The sequence below is a fragment of the Silene latifolia genome, chromosome 10 (assembly GCF_048544455.1).
Source record: "Silene latifolia isolate original U9 population chromosome 10, ASM4854445v1, whole genome shotgun sequence".
Lineage (NCBI taxonomy): Eukaryota > Viridiplantae > Streptophyta > Magnoliopsida > Caryophyllales > Caryophyllaceae > Silene > Silene latifolia.
Window position 1 is genome coordinate 48,840,664 of NC_133535.1, and position 11,621 is coordinate 48,852,284.

Genomic DNA, 11,621 nt, shown 5'->3' on the forward strand with positions numbered 1-11,621 from the left:
CAATATACATATTAAAATAAAGGGAATTTAAGAACATTATAACCAATATCTAAACCTTGGTCATTTAAAGGCCACAAAATCATAAAATGACAACCAATATTAATGTCTTATATGTTAAAATCTACATGACTTAAAAACTACTGTACAAATTTCCAAATTACAAACCCAAATTTAAATAAGCATTCAAGTCTTACAAAATTAAATAAAAAGTATCAAAGATTCCAAATTACAAACCCAAATTCGAGTTACAATACTATTCGCCATAGTTATCAAACCGAATATTTTTCGCAAAATTAAATATATTAACATTAAAAGGCACCAGAAATAAGTTGGACAAACAATGCACACCAAAAGCTAAAAAAAAGGGAGTTTACGGATCATCCTTTGCACCATTGTAATTATTCATTAAACTTCTTTCGGTAAGTAGGGATAACAACTCAGTTATTCGCTTCCGAAAATTACCCCTAAATCAAACAAACCCTATCTTCCGAAAAATCAACAATCTCCAAATTTAAAACCCCAAAATTTAATAACAACAACAATAATAATCATTTTAACGATTGATTTTGATTATTTAGAAACTTATTATTATGTATAATATATATAGAGATTAATATAGAAATAAAAGATGGATTGAGAAATTAGGGTAAAATGAAAAAGCAAGATACGTGGCGAGCAGAGGTTGTCGGCGGCAAAGGGGAGGCTGACGGCGGCCGGACTAAGGCGAGGGGAGGCTGGAAGGCATCGCAATGCAAGAGAAAAAAGGGGAGAAGTGAGATGTAAGGGGAAAATAGAAAAGTGAGATGTCGTGATAACTGATAAAGTGAGATTTTGATTTCAAAACTGCTTATTTGGTGTGTCCAGCGGACACGGGCCGTGTCCAACCATGTTGGACCGTGCCCGACACGTTTTCTTTTAACATAAAAATCGGGGACACGGTTCAAGGCGTGTCCAGAACGTTTTTAGGCGTGTCCTACGAGTGTCGGTGTCCGACACGATGTCCGACACGGGAACGCTCAAAACTAGGCGTGTCCGTGCAACCTAGATGATCACTCGTGCATTAAAGAAAAAAACTAGTGTGTAACCCGTGCATAAATGCACGGGTATAATATGAGTTTATGTATAATAGGTGACATTAACAACAAAAATATAAATATTTTATAGAAATGTGTAGATATTTAAATAAGTGAATAATTAAATTGGAAAATTTTATACTTCCTCCATTTTTATATGATGTACACATTTGTTGAATATATGAATGGAATATTTTAATCCAATGGGAACATTATATGAAAATGGAGGAAGTAATATTTTAGCAAATACAATCATTTTACATCTCTCTTTTGTGAAATCCAATAAATTCACATACTGAGATACGTAATTCATTGATTTTTTTTTGTTTCAAACCAATATTCGGATTATAAAAAGTGCCATTGAAATCTAAACTACGGAGTAACAAAGTTAATATACAAATAGCATAAAATATATAGATAAATGTCGTGTATTATTTAAAACAATTACTCCCTCTTTTTTTTTTTTTATATATGACTTTGTCATATTTTGAGACACTCCCTTCTCTCTTCAATATCTCTTAAAATATAAGACTAAATATTATGATATGTATACTCATATGAAAGAGTTTTTCGTAAGAAATTTAATGGTACCATTTTTATATTTTTTGAAAAATATATTTTTGTAAATATTAAAGTCAAGGGCTTACCTCGTAAATGTAAAACGTCATATATAAAAAAAAATGGAGGGAGTACAATGTATAACCTATAGTCCAATATACCACGACATTCAAAAAATCGGAAAACAATTTCAAACTTTTATGACTGTAGTTGAATTCCGTAACCATTATCCTTATCCCATAATAAGAATTTTCAAACAATATGAAATACATAAGAATTAGACATTTGATATACTTTTACCTGTGTATATAAGCTTTTATTTTTATGATAAATTTCATCCAACTTTGTTAAAAAAACTTTACCTTCGGAAAACTAACAAAGCATTTTTATATTTTTTATGATTTAGTTAACGTCAAATAAATGCATTGCTTGTGTAATTCCACATCAACACAATTAAAGTGAACTATCAACCTACTTAAGTTGCGAAGAAATGTATTGATAAAATTTAAAAGTGCGGAGTATAAAATTGGTACCCTTCACAATTAACATAAAATATTTTAAATCCATCATAACTCACAAAATTGTATTTGAAATTACGGTTAATCACTCACAACTTTAAATAATACTCATTAGAATCAATCTTTAAACAACAAACTAAAATTAAACAATAAGGACAAATAATATATAGGGAAAGCATAATGCCACTCCAAAATTACTAATGTCACTCATGTTTGTGAGAGATTATATAGTACTGTAACATGCCTTTGACGTAGCTTGTATTGTTGTGGCATTAACAAAAAGTATAACGACATTATCGTTTCCCTAAATATATGAACCCTACGTTAGGAAACTATTTGAGAGGTCAATTCTTATACGAAGTATATCGAATCAATAGTTATCCGAAATCATATTTTTTGTTTGGTATGTATTGATTAAAAATTAATCGGAAGTTGTTTAACATGAGCACTAAGTTAAAAGAAATCTAAAACAAAGAGAATTCTAGCTATAAATCTGGTTATTGGTAGGCAATTAGGCATATCACATACGGAGTATATACCTATTAGCCTAGTATTTTTTTTCACTATGGTGGGATAATTTGTTCTTTAATGATGAGTTGTTTGACTTGTTTCCTAAAGCAACACGAATACATAATTCTTTTACACTTTGATTTTGATAAATGAGCTAAAAGAAAGACTAAAATAATACGTATAATTTTCTAACGTAACAATGCAAGAGGTAAAACTAAGAGTGATTATTGGACCTCGTGACCCTGAGTGTGTCGATGAATCTCTGCCTAGTCTTCATGTCAACCATTAGTCGTACTTATCTGCCAAGTTGTCGTCATATCGTATTTGGGATTACGGCTTGGTTTAGCACTTAGCAGACATAGTGACTTCAGTAGACGATGGCAAAATGGTTCTCAAGAGGGCGTAATGATCGTTCAATAATCATTATCCATCCCAATCCTAAACAGAAAGAGAATTAGTAAGGAGGTTAAAAAAATATGTGTTAAATTCAACAACGGGCTTGGGCCGCACCCAAACGGAGGAGAAAGAGTCCACAACGTAGGCCCAAGAGGGTTCCACTCTAAAACCAATTGACAATAGAGGGAGTAGCCCCTTGCCTTATAAAGTGATAATTCTTCTCCTCTTTTATCAATGTGGAACAACCCTCACATGTGGAACTTTGGGTTTCTTTAATATGCATTGAATATGGAAGCACGACAAACAAAACGCATAGTGTAGCTTTGACTTCATTATATGATAATTACGCCATAAATCATTTTCTTATCACATAGGCAAGAAAGTAGTGTAACAAATGGTCCGTACAAATTAGAATATAGGGAGCATCTCAAATGAACAACACATTTTCCACGCTCCTATAGTGACGGATTTTATACTGAATTATCGGATAACAAAATCTCATAAAGCATTGTCAAACTACATGAGTAAATAATAAATTGTCAACAACGCAACATATAAATGCAGTGTCACCACTCAAAGGATCAAGTCATCAAACACATTATTACTCATAAATTATTAAGCTAAAACCCTGCATAAATCTTCTATAGATAATACATAAATCAATAAAATTAAGTTAACTTAATGTTGAAATTATATAAAAATAACCAAGCTAGAATACTTGTTATGTTGAATAAATAATTGATAATTTTTTCAGAAAAAGGTGCATACAAAAAAAAAATCTAGATAAAAATAGTTTCGCTTAATAAAATAGGAAAGTTGTAGCTGTGGTGTCCATATCCTAATTCGTGGCGAGCCCAAATTGAGCCCATTTCCTTTCAACGGTCACGGTCGCATTTTGGCAACAACTAACAGTTCGAAACTTGCACATAAAAATAAAGGGAAAATGAACGCTAGAAGAAAAAATATTGTTAAATGAGTTTGGGAGAGGAAATGGACTCTCCCAAAAATGAAGAGGATCCTAATTCGTAGTTGTGAGTAGCAAAATTCACACGACTATAGTAAACTTCTTGGTTCCGGCACGTTCTTTGAAATTACTTTCCTCATCATTTGGTGGCTCGTATCAACCTGTAATCCTCCCTAATCCTTCCATTGGAGAAAGCTACGTTTGAGAAATATAATAGCAAAAAAGTGGTAACATATACCCTTTTTACTGGTTCCAAAAAAATGATTGGAGAAAACCACAATCATGTAGAGTCCAATTTACTGACACTTTAAGAAGTTATACCTTTGTACCATAATTTCCAAGCCGAAACAAACCGTGGTATTTGTGTGACGCTCTTCCGGGTATGACAGGCTCACAAATATCTGTCAAGCGAAAATTGATATACTCGTATGAATTAATGAAACAAAAGAGAGATAAAGAGTACCTTAACAACATTTGTATTAATTTGAGGATGATGAAGATTCATAAATAATAATGTCCACAGATAGTAAAGGTTCTCATAATTAATACACAGCTTCCAAACTTCGGATCTCAACACCGTGAAGTCTAAAATTCATAAATATGCCCATATGCCGACTAAATCAATCAATCACTGTGAAAAATAAGAAAATAACAATTGAAAGTGTGGATGTCAGGCCTATGGTGGCTATGGCTAGCCATCACAGAATTAACATCTCATTCACCCCCAATTGGATAATTTTCATAATCTATACCGAGAAGTGAGACAACAACAACAACAAAGCCTTAGTCCCAACATAGGCTGGGATCGGCTAACATAAATCGTCAAATTTTGATAAAAAGAGAGTATCAAGTTTGACCAAAAGTCATATACTCATATCCCTTGAAATTCTTAAAAATAACAAAAAGAAACTATCAAATATCAAGTATAACCATGTAAGTCATATACTCATATTCCTTGGGATATTACTCCCCGATTAATTGAGTGTGTAATAGAAAGAACATAAATATATATGCACAAAAAACTTATGACAAAAGTGCTCATAGTAATAATGCATATGTTGAAACGATTAGAAGTTGATCGTCAAACATAAGAACATAGCTATAAAAGCGGTCATCGAATGCTAGAACGGTCGAGCATGTTAGGAACACCAAGAAAGAACTGTGCCAAGATACGACATCAAATGGATCAAATTTGACAGCTTTTTTATTCGGTCTTAAAAAAAAACATTAGCAATACTGCGTCAGAATCAAGTTTCAGTTTAATCATAAAATAAAAAAGGACGGAATTTCGGAGTAGTTAATTACCCAAATTAGATACTAACTTCAAATATAGTTTCTTATTAACTTGTAACTTATAGAATTGTTTGTACTAAAATCAAAATCAAAATTGATAAGAAAGATAAAAGTACCATTTCTCAAACAATGAAATTGGGAGGGAGTAGGAACAAAGAGATTGGCTGATAGTGTCCCCTCTAGAATTTGATAAGACCTTAGAATTGAGAAACGATGGAGAGGTTGAGGTGGACTACCGACTCTATGATGACAATTTAAAAATGACACGTGGACAGGTAGTATGCGGTGATGATACAATGAATTAACCATAGGGCAACACTTCAAAAGCTTCCTACTGGGTAGTTGGCAAATTATACAGTGAATTAATCGTTTGGGTAGTCTAGAGGTCGAAGAGAATATATAACTAAATCAGAAAAATAATTATGGTGGAGAGAGCTAATGATGAGAGTAGGTAATGAGACTATAAATGTGAGATAACCAAAACTGCCAGAGAGTATAAATAAGTTAAAAGGTTTTCCCTGATTCTGAAAGAGTTGCGTAATTGATAGTATCAACAAATATACAAACAATATGTACAGTAACATAAAAATTACGTACTTATTTATCATTGGAGAACAACGTTGTTCACGGCTATGTAACTTCTTATAAAACACTTGCTCGTCTATTACAGTAGATAGGTATTTCTGCAAGGTGAAACAAAATGTAAAAAATTACCACTATAGGATTGTGAAAATGTCATTTTCTTTGAATTAGAAATGGAGTATAAAAGAAGAACACGGACGGAGCAAAGAAGAACTATCACACAAAACCTTAATCAGACTATTAATTTGAGCATTGATAGTTCCATAATGCTACGACTATCACCAGCATTAATTTGGGTTCAATCAGACTATTAATTTGAGGATTACAAATCAATCAAGATCCCCTATTATTTCCGGCCAATAATTCCATAATCAGCTAAATTAAGGGTCCTTAAATTACCCTAAAACCACACTATCACGCAAAATCTTATAGTAGCAAGACTTAAGACAATCGAAAACAATACCAAGCAATGTTGACACCATCCTAAAGTTTGAAAAATCACCATTCTAGGGTTTCAATATCACCAAGAAATATATTGACTTTAAAATTAATACCCAATTTATGTCACATCTAGCAAACGTAACAAACTAAAATGAATTAAGAAAAAAATAAGGGAATTACCGGATAAGTAACCCACGGTGACCAATTCGCCGTTAATTGTAATCTAAAGGTATCAACGACTTTAAATAAACCGGGTTTTACCGCTGCTGTTAAGTAATCTGGCCGGAGATAAATGTTGCTAATAATCTTATTTTTGATTAAAAAAAATGGGGGCGGGACTCAGGAGATTGGGTTGGTTAAAGGTTGAAGACGGGATACAACCAAAGAGGAGAATGAGGTGTTGAGGTAGTGGGTAATTCCCCGCAAAAAAAAAAAAGGTAGTGCGTAGTTTTTTAATGTTGTCAGTTCTGTTATACTCCATTCTGTACGTATTCATATATGCGTATAAATACGGTAAAACGACCACAGCTTGACACGTAATCATTTGATTGTATAGTGGCTTTTGCTTTAATATATTAAATGATGATGATGATGATACGAAGTAATTGGCGATCCCAACAATTTCATAGACAAAATGTTAGATTTGCTATCACTCTCGAGTAAAATAAAAAGGTAAACAAAAGACGGTTAGATTCACTATCACTCTTGCGTAATATAAAAATGATAAATAAATAGTTGAGACGGAGGACTATTTTACAGAAACATAAAATTAGTAGCTATTACTCCAACGTGTATGTTATTCACGCAAATCCCGTAGTTTACACCAATTTTGAACATCTGCAATAGAAAAATAGAAACTTGTAAGATTTTTCATTAAGAAAAGTGAAATCAGATTTCACCTATTACATTATTGAAATCAGACGAAAATTAATGTTAGATCAAAACAATATAACGCCTAGAATGAATACCTAAAATTAACTGACATATCCAAATTTAGAGACCCAAGATATATTAACGTAGAAAACAATCAAACTCATCGTTTATGCTAATCAAAGTAGACAAGAATTAAATGTTACAAATATACAATCTACCTACGTACAGCCACTCTGTGTTACACATATTTGGCTATTATAAAACAAATTATACAAAAAAACAGTATACGACACCGACATAGAAATTCATAAAGGGCTTGGTGGAGGTTTAGACCTTTTATACACATAGATGATAGACTCATAGCCAACGTCCAATTCTTTTGCTTAGAGCTAGTCTAGCTGTCAAACCGGCATAATCAATAAAAAAAAATATTATATTGAATATATTTCTTTATCTTCTAATGGACGCAATTTTGTATTATCTTATGATAAATTTATCTTATTTTATTTTTAGTGTTTGAAAAAATTTGGAGACTACCACGTGTTCTGAAAAAAGCCATTTCTTTATCTTCTAATGGACGCAATTTTGTATTATCTTATGATAAATTTATCTTATTTTGGACGCAATTTTGTATTATCTTATGATAAATTTATCTTATTTTATTTTTAGTGTTTGAAAAAATTTGGAGACTGGCCGTTTGGTGGAGTCTTTTTTAATAATTTTAATTATATATATTTCTTAATATACCACTTACATTATCATGAAATATGTAGTCATATAAAAACTCTTTCCGCGAGAGATTTACCGCTATAGTGTGATTTTATGCACCTGCAATGCACGAGATATGTAGTGTTCTATTGTCTATAATATACTCCCTCCGTACCATACAAATCGTAACGTGGTAAGAAATGAGGTTTTTAAGAAAAGAGGGTAAAAGAAGGGGTAAAGAGGGAGGAAAATAGGTGGGGTATGTAATTGTGAGTTTAATTGTAAGTTGGTAGGTGGGTATGTGTAGACACCTCGTTTCTGCACCTCTCGCAAACCACCCGGTGATGATTGGGCCGCATGTTTGGTACGAGGAACGATTTGTGACAGTTCGTAAGTTTATCGTCAAGTGATCGCTCAAATATTAATGTCTACCTCATAATTGTCATCTATGTACCGTTACGGTCGTATTGGTAGTAATTAGAGTACATTTGGAGTCCGGGTCAAAAACCGTCTTCATTTCCTAAAACCGTCAAATCCCGAGTCAAAGCAATGTGCTTGTCTACCTAAGGTTAGGATGTCATAAATATTAAGATTATATCTCATTTTGAGTCTCATGTCACTTCTTTGGGCTAAACTTAAGGTTTACATTACAAAATGTGCATTTCATTTAGTTAAAATGACAACCCGACCTTTAGGCCCGTTTTACGAGGTCATGACGACTTTTTTGGGTCAGGACTATTTAACATAAAGTTCTAGATCTCTTTCTTAGCTTTCCAACGCCACCGAAATCACCTTAATCCGAGTCTTGTAGAGAAAGTTATGCCTAAAATACGACAGGCTGTCAAACGCGTTTTCTACGCGCAGAGGAACCTACCCGGGAAAGGACGCAGCAAGTGCTGCGCCTCTTCCAAGAGACGCAGCACCTGCTGCGCCTTTTCCCATGGCTTTCTTTTTGTCCAAGTTTCCGTGTTTTAACCTAAGTCGGTTATTTCCGAATCTTTCCTTCCGTATCCTAGTCTTACCATAATTCCTTCACGTGATTAGTATAAATAGGAGCCTTCGTTCCTCATATTTCTCACGCGAGTGTCCGCCCTTCTCTTCTCCCTTTGCATTCTAGACCTTTGTTCTTACTTTTTGGCGTCTACGTGCTTGAACTTTCGACCACGTAAGCTCGGATCCTTATGAGTACCAGCCTCGTTTGCATGACCGACCAATTTGACCAACTCCACATCAATCAACTTAATTAACTTATCGTTTTCCTCTTACGAGGGCACTTTCATATTTGCATTATAGTTCGAGTCGAGCATCGCTAATCGATATCTTAGTTCATCTCGTTTCGTCAAACATGTAAGTCTGAGGGTGTAAATCTCTCTTTTATTTATTGTTATTTATCTTTTTGTATCATCTATTGTAAGGTTTACGTCGAAAATACCTCTTAAAACCGATTTATAAAACCGTGCTTTAAAACCTCTTTTTACGGATTTCCAGAAGAGAGACCGTCGAGAAAGGACGCAGCAACTGCTGCGCCTCTTCGAAGGAGCGCAGTTCCTGCTGCGCCTCTTCGTGAGGCTGCCGCAGTTCCTGCTTCCTTTCTTCTTTCTTCGTCCTCTGTAATTCGTTCAATTTTTGTTTGTTCCGTTTGTTTCTTGTTAATTCTTTGACATAATAGTATAATAATCTCACATGTATATTAATCATCATCTTTAACACGTTAAATCCGACTTAAATCCCTTATAGTCTCATATTTGCGGGTTTTTGTCATTAAATTCAATCCGGGTTGTAGAAATTCGATTTGTCCATATCGGGTTTCTGTAATTCGATTCTTTGATATATTTTCATCTGTCTATTGTCATATGCATCGCATATTCGTCGCATGTTCATCATTAATTCGTCATGTTTAATCTATTTCATTCACCCATGTCACTAATTAATCATTCGTTCATGTAAATAATTCGTTTAACCCCGTCTCGTCCATGTTTATCGCTTTTATGACCATTTATCACATGTAAATAACCTGATAATCACTTCCATCCGAGTAAATATCGTAATCAACCATTAAATTCACCAATTAACATTAACGATTTGCAGTTCCGGCTTCACAGCCAGAACTCGCCCTTGGAACAGACGCAGCAACTGCTGCGCCTCTTCCAAAGGGCGCAGTCCTGCTGCGCCTTTTCCAGGTTGGGTTCTGTCTCTGAACTCCGTTGTTGCTTGACCTAGTTTAATTAGCTTACGTATAATTGACTATTATTCGTATTATCACCTTCTGTTTTGTTCGTTGATTCTTTCTTTTATTCGTTTTCTCAAATTATCCGTTTTAAAGGTATTTTCGACATAAATCGCCTAATCCATTGTAATTATTGTAATTTTCTTTATTATTGCAATTTTCTTCATTGTATTTGTCATATTTATTGTATCATTTGTATGTTTTCACATGTAATTGAACATTAAATCCTACTTCGACCCAATTGCATGCTAAATTAATTGTCTACCGACTTAGTTAATTCTCACATGTTAGGATTAAAACTTGGATGTTGCATTGCATGCATATAGTCGACGATATATCAAGTACGAATAACTTCCCTAATCATTAGTAGAGGCCGCTATCGAGGCGGGCGGGATTAGGTGTTCGATCAAAAGAGCTTCCTAATACGTACCCTCACCCCTTACTCCAGATCTCCGTGAACACCCGTGTTCATTGGCATCCACGAGAGTCATTCTAGACATAGAATGCTAAGGGTAACGATTGCTTAGTGTTCATGTCTTTACTTTGTGTCTTGACATGGCACGAGGTATTCGAACGGTTCCAATTTCCCATAAAAATTGGTGGCGACTCCAACAAAAATGCAAACGCTTGTTTCTCTTTCCTCCCAAGCGCCCCCGTGGGCGCCCGCTGTCCACAGTTTGGCGACTCCGCTGGGGTTAATACACTTACGTGTAGCCAAGGGTGAAACTTGAACAAGGTTAGGGAATAGTTTGTACAAGACAATTGTCGGCTTTCATAACTCGGTCTTCCTAGATCGTTTTACTCGGCCTTCCTAGGCCCAACCCAACCGATTCGACCAATCGTCCCGTCTAAACGGTCCTAATTCTTATTTGGGCCTAAGGATGGATAGCGATTGACGTCATCCAAACCATGGTGCTTACTCTTGTTTGTATCAAGGACTTTCACTACTTGAGGAAATGGACTAGGAATCGGCCTTACTCTTGTTTGGTACGAGCCTCTCCACAGACCCCGGGTTTGATTGTTCGGTATGACAACCCCCCTTTAAACCAAAACCCTTTTAAATGCACTCAGCATCCCGTTATAATGCATGTATATATGTTTGTATCATATGTGATCACCATTTTATAAACAAAACCATTTTGTAAAATAAAATCCTTTTCAAAATATAAATATTTTCAAAATAGCGCAAAATAAGCCTAAACTCTGTCCATATGTCGAGTCAAACTTCAGGCCTAAAACCCATTTCGAAACAAAAAAAAAAACGAAAAAAACAAAAACGTAAAAACAAAAAAGAAACCAAAAAAAAAAAAATCCAAAAAAAAAACAAAATATTTTCCGACATATAAATGTAAATGTGTAAATTCAATTGGGCCAAGTTAGAGTCAAAATTCAAAACGACTATGTCCTAGTCGGAACTCTGTCGAGTCATAAACTCGTCTTCCTTTACATTTTGGGTCTTTTCAAAATTCAAGTCAAGT

At 34.3% G+C, this 11,621-nt stretch overlaps 1 long non-coding RNA gene across 1 annotated transcript; it reads right to left on the reverse strand.

Annotated features, from left to right (window-relative positions):
- Positions 1 to 2,693: 2,693 nt before the first annotated feature.
- LOC141608977 (uncharacterized) lies at positions 2,694 to 6,758 on the reverse strand. Its single transcript, XR_012527105.1, has 4 exons — positions 6,516 to 6,758; positions 5,910 to 5,995; positions 4,341 to 4,420; positions 2,694 to 3,097 (listed from the first exon to the last, which is right to left on the reverse strand). It is a non-coding gene; the product is annotated as an uncharacterized LOC141608977 (long non-coding RNA).
- Positions 6,759 to 11,621: the final 4,863 nt, after the last annotated feature.